Below are 10,463 nucleotides of genomic sequence, written 5' to 3'. Positions count from 1 at the left end.
GCTGTGTTTTGAGTCAACAAGTTTTCTGTTGTTGTACTAATTAGAAAAAATGTATCAAAACTATTATCCATGATTACCAACCATATGCTACAAATGCAGAAGATAAAGATTAGCTTAAAGAACACTGGAGTATTCCTTTAACATCAATAACTGAATTCTAAGACTAGAAATGATGGCATTAACTATGGTTCCAAATGTAAAGTTGCTGATTTGCAATTTTCACGCCTTGAAATCGTCCCTTTGACATGATTTATGTACTTGTCCATGGAGTGAACAGTGTCTGAATGAACTTGTTGCCCTGACCTCAGATGTCAGCTGCCGTTAGGCTGCCCACTCAGGGCCTCTCTGGGCTGGGAGTGCTGCACTGGTCCTGTCTGGCTCAAAGCCCGGCCTGAAAAATCCCATTGACCTGCCAGAAAATGAGTCAGGCCTTTCCAACCAGACACACCGATCACAGTGGAATGTGGGTGTCTCTCTTTCTCCCATTCTCTGCTTGACATTCTTTGTCTTGGGCTAACCTGCGTTAACCCTGGCAGTGACACCACCAATAGCTTCTGTCCACAAAGAGGCAAAAACATAAAAAATCATTTCAAACTGTGGTACAGCAACAGACCTTGCCAACAAGTGCCAAAACAATAAGTAACATCACTGAAACAAGACATGGAGAGTTAACCTTGGGCTTTCTACCTTTCTTCTAAGGGGTAGATCACACTACAAAGGGATGTTTTGTTCATGATACATTAGTTCCACAGTAAGGTTTAATGACCATGCCGCCCCCTTCTGGCCATTTGTGTAGAAGTCATTTCCAGGGTGAAGTCAGTCTTTGTATGAGTTCTGGTCTGGCTCATGTTCTTCTGGCTTATTTTAATTATACATTTACTCAGGTTCTTAGTGCACTCGCTCACCTGTTACTAAAACACTGAAAAGTGCACACCACAGGAATAAAGAAAATCTTCTTATGCCAAATGTTATTAAAGAGTAAAGACAAATTTGCATTTTCAGTTTTTATACTTCATTTAGCAACTGCAAAATACTATTATTTATAAAAACGGACAAAAGTGCAGAGAAAATTCAGTCTTTTACTGTTTTAAGCTATGTGACATACTTTTTACAGGCAACAGCATGTTTTACAGTCTATTTGTGATCATTTAACAACTCAGGCAAGTATATAATGATTTAGGCATGCAGGGGTGGAATACTGACCTGGTCAGTAGGGCCAGTGCTGAAGGGCCTATGACTGCCAGGGGCCATGGGGAGCCTCAGATCACAAGACTCAAGGTGGCTCATATACCTGGGACAGTCCATTGCGAATGTAAATATTTGCACAAAAGACTAAATTAATGAAGTAAATAAAGAAATGCTATCTGTTCTCAGGGCCCTAAAGTTTTAAAATATATGTATTTGATATTACTATTTATTTGGTAGACTCTAGATTTTGCTGTTGGGATGATTTAGACTGTATGTGTGTGTTATAGCGACGTTAAAGCACAATAGGTCTCACTTTTGATCTCACTTTTGAGGTCTTCTTGTTGTCTTTGTTTGTAATTATGCATTACTATTAAAGTACAGGAAGGCTTCAAAGTCTCTTGTGCCCAAGGGCCTCACAAGATATGATCCGTTCCTGATTGCACAATGCTAAGTGGTAGAGAATTAACTTCCATTACTTGTTAGCTACATTAGCCTCAAAGCACAGCGCAATACCAAAGCCGCAAATCTTGGAGACTAAACATGTCTTGGCTGATTCAGTACCGTTAGGGTCAGTGAAAAATGCTGTAAATTAGATTTTCACCAAAAATCACTTTAAGGTAGATGTCTTACTAACACCAGCTCATATGAACTGTGGTTCATCTCTCTCTCTCTCTCTCTCTCACACACACACACACACACACACACACACACACACACACACACACACACACACATACATACACACACAGCATGCAGATGTGTATATATAGGTTGTCCGGTCATCTTCTGCATGCATAATAGATGTGGGCATGTCAGAGGACTCCTGTTTCTGTAGCCAGTCTGCTGAGGTTGGCTATTACCCACAAAGCACTGTCTGCTTTTGCAGTGAACACAGCATTTCAAAAGTTTTTCACTGTGTACATTATCTATCCAAAAGTTTGTAGATACCTGCTTATCCAGTGTTTCTTCTGAAATCAAGGCTATAAATAGGGAGCTCTTTAGCTGCCTCTACTCCTCTGGGAAGGCTTTATGCTGGATGCTAGAACACTGCTGTGAGGATTTGATTGCATTCAGCCACAAGAGCATTAGCAAGTAAGGTCAGGTCATGATGTTGGATGTTTAGTTCTGGAAACAAATACTACTCCAAATTTTTCCACATATATTGGATGGAGCTCTATCACTCAATAGAACACAGCTCCACAGCCCAATGCTGGGGGGCTTTATACCCCGCTAGCTCAAGCTTGGCATTGGGTACGGTGACCTCATGGAAATTATAACAGCAATTGTATTGTGCAAGTGAACACCTTTTTTTGCAGGTTTGTAATAACATATGAACATAAAGTCCAAGGCTTATTACATCTTAAGACCTATTATTCAGAAATTTCATGAAAATCAGTGAATACAGACTAAGTTATTCTCATGTTATAAGAGTGCGGGACCACCCCTAGCCATTTAATGGGTTAAGCTGTCTAGATCTTTGTCATTTTTGATGGATGAACTGGTAAGACTTGTTGTTGTGATGTCAGCACTCAAACCTTTCAACTGTTAAACCCACTTTTAGATCATAAGATATGCACAATATGTGCTTTTAACAATAATGTGGAACAGAAAACTGTCAAATATTGTCAGTTAACTGTCCGATCTATTCTTCATACCAAGGAAGATACTACAATGAGTATGGAACTGAATGCTGAATCAAGCAGCTGTCTTATGCTTACAAAACCGTTCCAAGTATCTTACTTAGCTGAAAAGTAACATCAAAATATGGCAAAGTGTCCACAAACTCTGACAAACAGTGTATAAGCCTCCACTGCATATGAGCTGCAGTCCCCAAAAATACTAAAGCGTGCTAAAATGCTACAATATTTGTGAAGTCTATTGCAGTAAACTATGTTAATTAGAGATGTCTGAGCCTGTTGTGGAACAGGCAGATGTTAGCTCCAACTCTACCTGAGCTAGACAGTCAAGGTCTACAGGACCACTTGTATATTACAGTGTATGTTACAGCCAGATGTTTCAGATTAGAGTTTGGAACCAAATTCTACATGAAGGTGCTCTAAACACATGGCTCTGAACTTCACGACTGCAGATATTACCAGATATTACCTATAAGATATCAATGTATTAATCCATAACAACTCCAGGTTCCACTACACAATAGTGCATATATCTGAAACAAACTTCAAGGTGTTCAGCAAGTCCATTCTAGCTTCAAATAAAATGCTTTGGTGCCCCCATGAGGTGGAAGAGACTCAGTGGCTGAGCACTTTTGCGCAGCTTTAAGTGCTGTCCATGTATAAGAATCTATCATCTTCTCAGGAGGACACAGTTATGCCAATTAGTTGAAAACAGAAAATAAAATCAAATATTTGCATATTTAACATGTATCACAATTGTAAATTTGGTGTACACTCACAAAAATAACAGTTCCGAAATGGTTCTGTGCTTGAACATACGGTTCTAGGAAAAAGATTACATTAATAGGAGGTTTTGCTTTAACAGATGCATAAAGGTTCACATTTACACAACTGGTTTTTTTAAAGAACCATTCATTAAAAGGTTCTTTAGGAAACAGAAGTGGTTCCTCTATGGTAATACTTCAAAGAGCCGTTTGGTACCTTCATTTTTAAGAGTGTGCAGAATGAACATCAACTAAAACAGCTAAACTACACTCCTAAAAAGACGGTCCTTTAAGAATGATTTAGTAAAGACAATGGTTGTATATAGAACCATTTCCATGTTTGAGGAATTCTTTGTCTGGTGAAATGGTTCTTCAGATTAATGAAGAAAGTGTTGTAAAACCTTTTTGAAAAGGGTTCTATACAGCACCAAAGAGGGTTCTTCTATTGTTACGTCAAGCTTCTAAAAATACAACAACCTTTTTGGTGCTATATAGGACCATTTTCTGAAAGGTGCTATAAAGAACCATATACAACACATTCTCTCAATCAATCTGAAGAATGATTTCATTATGCAAAGAACCATTGAAGCATGCAAATGGTTTTTGAGTGTTTATGGTTCTATGAAGAACCACTGTCTTTACTAAAGAACCTTTGAATAACCATCTTTTTAAAGAATGTACTCTTTTTGAAAATGGTTCTGAATAGCACCAAAAAGGGTTCTGCTATTGCTACAAGGTTGGCATCATAACAGTAGAAGAACCCTTTTTAGTGCTATATAGAACCATTGTCTTTACTAAAGAACCCTTAAAGAACCATCTTTTTTAAGAGTGAAGATAAAAAACCGAACAAATATTACTGCACTGGAGTGGTGAACTGTGACTGTTAGAGCTGGGCCTTCAGGACCTTAGTGAACTATTACTTCACTTTTGAAAACAATACCATCTGAGCATGACTGAGTTCTGTCACGCTCTAAAGAAGAACTAACTCTGAGAACGTCTCTACTCTGGTGGTCCAAATGAAAAAGAAGCAACGAACATGTGAATGTGCTTCTCTGTGTGTATGTGAAGAATCTCACTCCATGAACTCAAGAGTTCTGAGCAGGACACAGACAGCAATGCGCTTCCACTTAGGCTAGATTTATTACAAACACTGAGAAGAATGTCGAGGTCATAAAAGGAAGAGAAAACACTGACCGCTAATGCAGCTGTTTTTGCTTACGAGCAGGTCTGTAAAGATGTGTCACTACTGGTACACTAGCGGGATCATTGTGTTCTTGATTTGCTGTGTGTGCAGAAAAGGCCCTGTAAACAACCAGCGTTCTCTGTGTGTGTGTGTGTGTGTGTGTGTGTGTGTGTGTGTGTACGCGTGTGTGTGTGTGTGTGTGTGTGTGAATGATTGAAGAGGAACACACAGAGTGAAGTTAGACCAAATCGTGTCTTTACCAAGAAAGCATTGAGAATGTCAGGGTTTATGTGAGGCAGCTCTGTAGGTCTGCTTAAAGTACTAAGGGTTAACTAGTCTGTAGTGTGGCAACATTTTTGTGCACCAAAAGAACAGAATGGTTTACCAATTCAGAACAGACTGGCAACATCAGCATATTAAGAAGCAGCCCAAGAAACCTGTTTCATGATTCTCTTGTTTTTGCTTACCTTTATTACTGTTGCTACAATTGCATTTGTTGCCTATTGTGTGTTTTATTACTACTAGTATTTATGTTCTTGTATGATTTGTACAAACAGTTGTTTACAAAGGTTTGGGCACCCCTGGTCAGGTTTTGTTGATTTTCTAAGTGAAAATAAGTTACACTTATAAGGTTCTGTGCAGGTACATTTTTGTTCATCGAGGTACAAACAGTGCAAATGTACCCTCAACGGTACAACAGTGGTTTTGCGGACCAAATAAATATATATATTTTTTTTATATACGTTTTTTTTCCCCCAGGGAAAAAGTACACATTTATTCCTTTTTAAAAACCTAATGTATGAAAAGAAAAAATTCAAATAGCCTAAACAAACCCTGGAGTCTAGACAAGGTCTATGCAGTCAATGCAACTTAAAATATATTTATAATGAAACATTGGAATGTTCCCTAACTAGAATGACTAAAAACATACCTTTGAGGGTACCAGCCCAGCGACTGGTTAGTACTCTTTTCTGTAAGTTCATTTCTGCACATTTTACTGTTTATTTGCTGAATTTAACACATAACACAAAAAGATCCTGGGGCAGAATACACTAATGATATGATTATCATTTGAATAGCATTAATGGGAATCATACAGCTGAAGGCCTGAAGAAGAATATACCCAGGGGAACCTAATAAACTGTAAGGCCCTGTAGGTGAGCCAGCACCTTCTGTAATCTATCCATGCTCCACCAACAAATGCATTCTTATGTAATAACTGATGTGAGGTTAGAAACGCTTTACAGAATGCAGAAAAAATCTCCTCACAAATTGAGGTTGAAGTTTAGAGTCACTAAATAAAATGCTAAGCTACTGAGTTGGACTATGTGGTTTTAGCTAATCCAAACTAGGCAAGTTGGAAAAAATAACAAATTTGCCATCATGCTAATGTTAGCTTGACTGCACAGAAAAAACAGCATGACCTTTCACATGCACACATCTGGCCACAGTTTGTTTGTGAGAACACATCTGTGGAGAGAACACAGATCACTTGTATAACTACATATGGGCTTCAAAGTAGTTACCAGAAATCTACAAATTTATTGTAGATACTGAATAATATGTGTGCAGTTTAATCAATTTTCACTGTAACCAATTTCCTCCTGTTTTTGAGGAGGCCCCTCTTTTGAATTATGCAATTTTTCTTTCTTCAATAATGTTGATGGAATATGTTCATATTATGTGACTGTGTACGATTTTGGCAGTTGTACTGGATTTCAAAAGAATTAATAAAGAAAGCTGCAGTTGTTCGATTTATTTCAGCACAGCTGAAATAGCTGGTGTTTCCTTCGACTTCACCCCTCGTTGCTCACTAGCAGGTCAACAGAGTGTCATTTCAACACTTCACATACAGAGACCCAACAGTGTCCAGAGCGGTCTTTGCACTCGGCAGAGGTAGGCAGCTGCCTAGGGCCCCCATGAGCCAAAGACCCCACGAAAATAAAATTAAGATATACTACACTTTTGATGTTTGATAATCTATTATGAAATATATTAGTTATTTAAGTGCAGTAGAGAAACGCGAAAACAACAGGAAGCCAGCGTTCAAATGTAGCAGCATCAAGTCAACAAACCACAGACTGATCAGAAAGTAGCTTGAGACTTCAGCTAAGTTGGGTGAGATTCCTTGCTCTGCTGCCGTATTGGGCAGCTCGGTTCTATCTGCTTTATGTAGCTAAGTATCCTTATCAATCAGTGACACAGAAAAAAGCTCTCTGGCAGTTTCTTTCTATATGGTTTACTTTCTGTTAGAATCCTTAGAATATTATCTTGAAGGGTCATAGGGATCCTCTTTTATCTCCACTTCATGGGAGAGTTTCTCCTCATCCATTTTAAGGTGGAATGGCAGAGTTTTTGTCTGTCAATAGTAACGCATTGCATCACATTATGCCACTTTCAGCTGATAAACAGCTTCACTCTCCAGCTGTAATAGGAGCATTTTGGTTTTGTTGTTGTCAGTCACTGTTAGAACACCGTGAAAGAGGAAGGAAAGCAAAAAGCTTGTTGTTGCACTCCCAACTTTGTTTTTCAGTCAGAACAGAGTGCTGCACACACTCAGCAGTACATAATGTTAGTCTAGATACCTGCAGTGTTACTGAAAAACATTACTAATTACTTCTTTGGAAATGGGCTGGGGTTACTTTACTAATTACTCTGTGCTACACTGTACAAAATTCTCTCACTATATTGGCAGAGGTTCTTTAGTATGGAAAATGGTTCTATATAGAACCATGAACATTCAAAGCATCCTTTGCTTGATTAAGGTTTCTTTGCATCACGAAAGGGTTCTTCAGATTGATGAAAAACAATGTGCTATAGATGGTTCTATATAGAACCTTTTTTGAAATAAGTTCTATATAGCACCCAAAGGGGTTCTCCTATTGTTACGATGTCAATCTTGTAACAATAGAAGATGGGTGCTATATGGGACCCTTTTCAAAAAGGCTCTGTATAGAACCATCTGTAGCAAATTCATGTACATTCTCCATCAGTCTGAAAAAACCTTTCATGATGCAAAGAACTCTTTAACCAAAGTGTTCTTGAGTGTTTATGGTTCTAAATAGAACCATTTCTGTACTAAAGAACCGTTAAAGCACCATCTTTTTCAAGAGTGTAGTTCATCCAGTAACAGAGTTGGCAGAATGGCCACTAGGGGGCCTGCAGAAAGAGGCAATGGCAGGGGTGCCCAGTCTTGGTCCTGGAGATCAACCACCCTACAGAGCTTAGCTCCACCCTTCGTCTAACGCACCTGATCCAGATAATGAAGACATTCAGGAGCATCTGAACATTAGAGCCAAGTGTGCTGGATCTGAAATCTACAGGGTGGAACTTCTCCAGGACCAGGACTGAACACACATGGGCTGTGGAGTTAATTCTAGTACTGAAGATGTATTAAAATTAAAGATCATGATGAGTTTGTGTTTATATACAGTTATATGGTTTATGGGTTTTTTCTTAAAACAAATCCAACATGAAAAAGAAAAATAAAGGACAAATGACTACACAAATGTAATAGATAAGTAGTAAACCGTGCTCTTAAGCACCACAAGAAAAGAGAGCACTGGAGGGAATGTACTGGCTGAATGATTAATGTAGTTGAGTAGATTTCTTACTTGTACCACATCAGATGGACTGTACATTCTTAATGGTTGAGACTGCATTCTTCGTACGTTATCAATGATTAGATGATAAGATAACTGAGATTGTGTTTTGTGTTAGACAGGAAGAACAGAAGGAGAACAGCAGCTGTGTTCTGTTTCTGGACCTAATGAGGATATTGTATTTCCAGCTGTGTGTTAGTGATTGTTGGTGTTTTTTCAAACATGCACACTGTAATAAAGCTTGATCAACCACACACACACATCTTCTGAAACCACTTATCCTTCTGAGGCGCAGATGTGTGTATGTGTGGGGAGCCCATCCCAGCAGTTGATTAACCAGAATCCTGTTATTATCAGCATGTTCCTGTCCTTTCTCTTCAAATACCTTTCAGTTTCACAGTTTTTTCTAATTTTCATAATTAAATCACTAGTGGTTTTATGTGAAATGGGTTCTGTTCACAGTGGTGGTGATAGGAACTAGACATCTGACGCATTTCATTTTACTTCTGGTTTATAAATGTTTACATGCTCCTGTATATTTTGCAGGATCTTTTACTTCCTCAGACTCAGGCTGCAGTTTTACTTAGATCTGGATCTTCAAGTCTGCTGGTAGTTCCACATTCAAAGTTCTGTTCCGTGGGTGACTGTGCTTTTAATGTTATGGGTCCACGATCATAGAACGACCTTCCTGAGTCTCTAAGAAATCCTGGATCTTTATCTATTTCTAAAAAGAATCTTAAGACTTTTCTTTTTAGATGTGTTTTTATAAATGTTTGTTTTGTTTTAAGTAATTCTGGATTTCCTAAGACTTTTTTAAGACCTGTTTTTATGAATAAATTTTGCTTTGTTCTGGAAACTCTGGATCTTTCAAAAAGAATCGAGACTTTTCCTTTCAGATGTGTTTTATGGTCTTAAGAATCTTGTTTTATTATGAACTTTGTTTTGTTTATTCTTCTGTAAAACACCTTGTGTTGATGTTGTCACGAAAAATGTGCTACGTGAACAAAATGTATTATTAGTATGTATCATTTAATGCCACACATAGAAGGTTGTTACATGTTAAATGGTCACCAATACATTATCTGACGCCTGAGACATTGTTTTACGTTAGTTCTGTGATACGATTTTGGCCTAAAATGTATTTTTCGTAAGATACATGCAGGATGTTGTGATGAAGAAGACGTATGATTTATCACTGATTGACCATCATTACATATAAAAAACTCAGAACGTTCCCTGGTTTTGGATAACAAAAATATGCTGTTCCACCATGATATCACCAATACTCTAAAGAAATCAGAGTTGGTAACGGGATGGGATGAGTTGGAGTGGTGCTAATGATCCAGAACTACTCATCCAACATCAGCACCTGACCTCCCTAATGCTCTTGCGGCTGAATGCAATCAAATAGTTGTCTAAAATGTATTTGTATGCTGTAGCACTAACATTATCTTTTACTGCAAATAAGAAGCCAAAACACTAAACTTTACTGTGGGCACTATGAATTCTGGTAGATAGCATTCTCTTGGCATCCAACAAACCCAGATTCATCTATGAGTCTGACAGATAATGAAGTGTGATGATTCATCCCTCCAAAGAACATTTCCACTGCTTCAGAGTCCAGTGGTGGCTTGTTTTAAACTACTCTAGTCTATGCTTGGCCTTGCGCCTAGTCATGTAAGGCTTGTGTGCAACTGCTCAGCCACTGAAACCCATGTAATGAAGCTCCTGACACACAGTTCTTGTACTGATGTTGCTTCCAGAGGCAGCTAAGCAATTTTTATGTGCTATGCTTTTCAGCACTTGGCAGCCCCGCTGAGTTTGCGTGGTCTAGCGCTTCGTGGCTGTGTTGTTGTGCTCCTATAGACTTCTATTTTACAATAATAGCATTTACAGTTGGCAGATCTAGCAGGGAAGATATTTCATGAACAGACCAGTGGGAAAGGTGGCATCCTATGACAGTGCCATGCTCTCTTCAGCAGGCCCATTCTAATGCTAATGTTTGTCTATGGAGATTGCCTGGTTATGTGCTTGATTTTATACACCAGTTAGCAATGGGTGTGTCTGAAACACCTGAACTCAGGGTGGG

The sequence above is a fragment of the Colossoma macropomum genome, unplaced genomic scaffold (genome assembly GCF_904425465.1).
Source record: "Colossoma macropomum unplaced genomic scaffold, Colossoma_macropomum, whole genome shotgun sequence".
Taxonomy (NCBI): domain Eukaryota; kingdom Metazoa; phylum Chordata; class Actinopteri; order Characiformes; family Serrasalmidae; genus Colossoma; species Colossoma macropomum.
Note: the sequence above shows the minus strand (reverse complement) of the source record.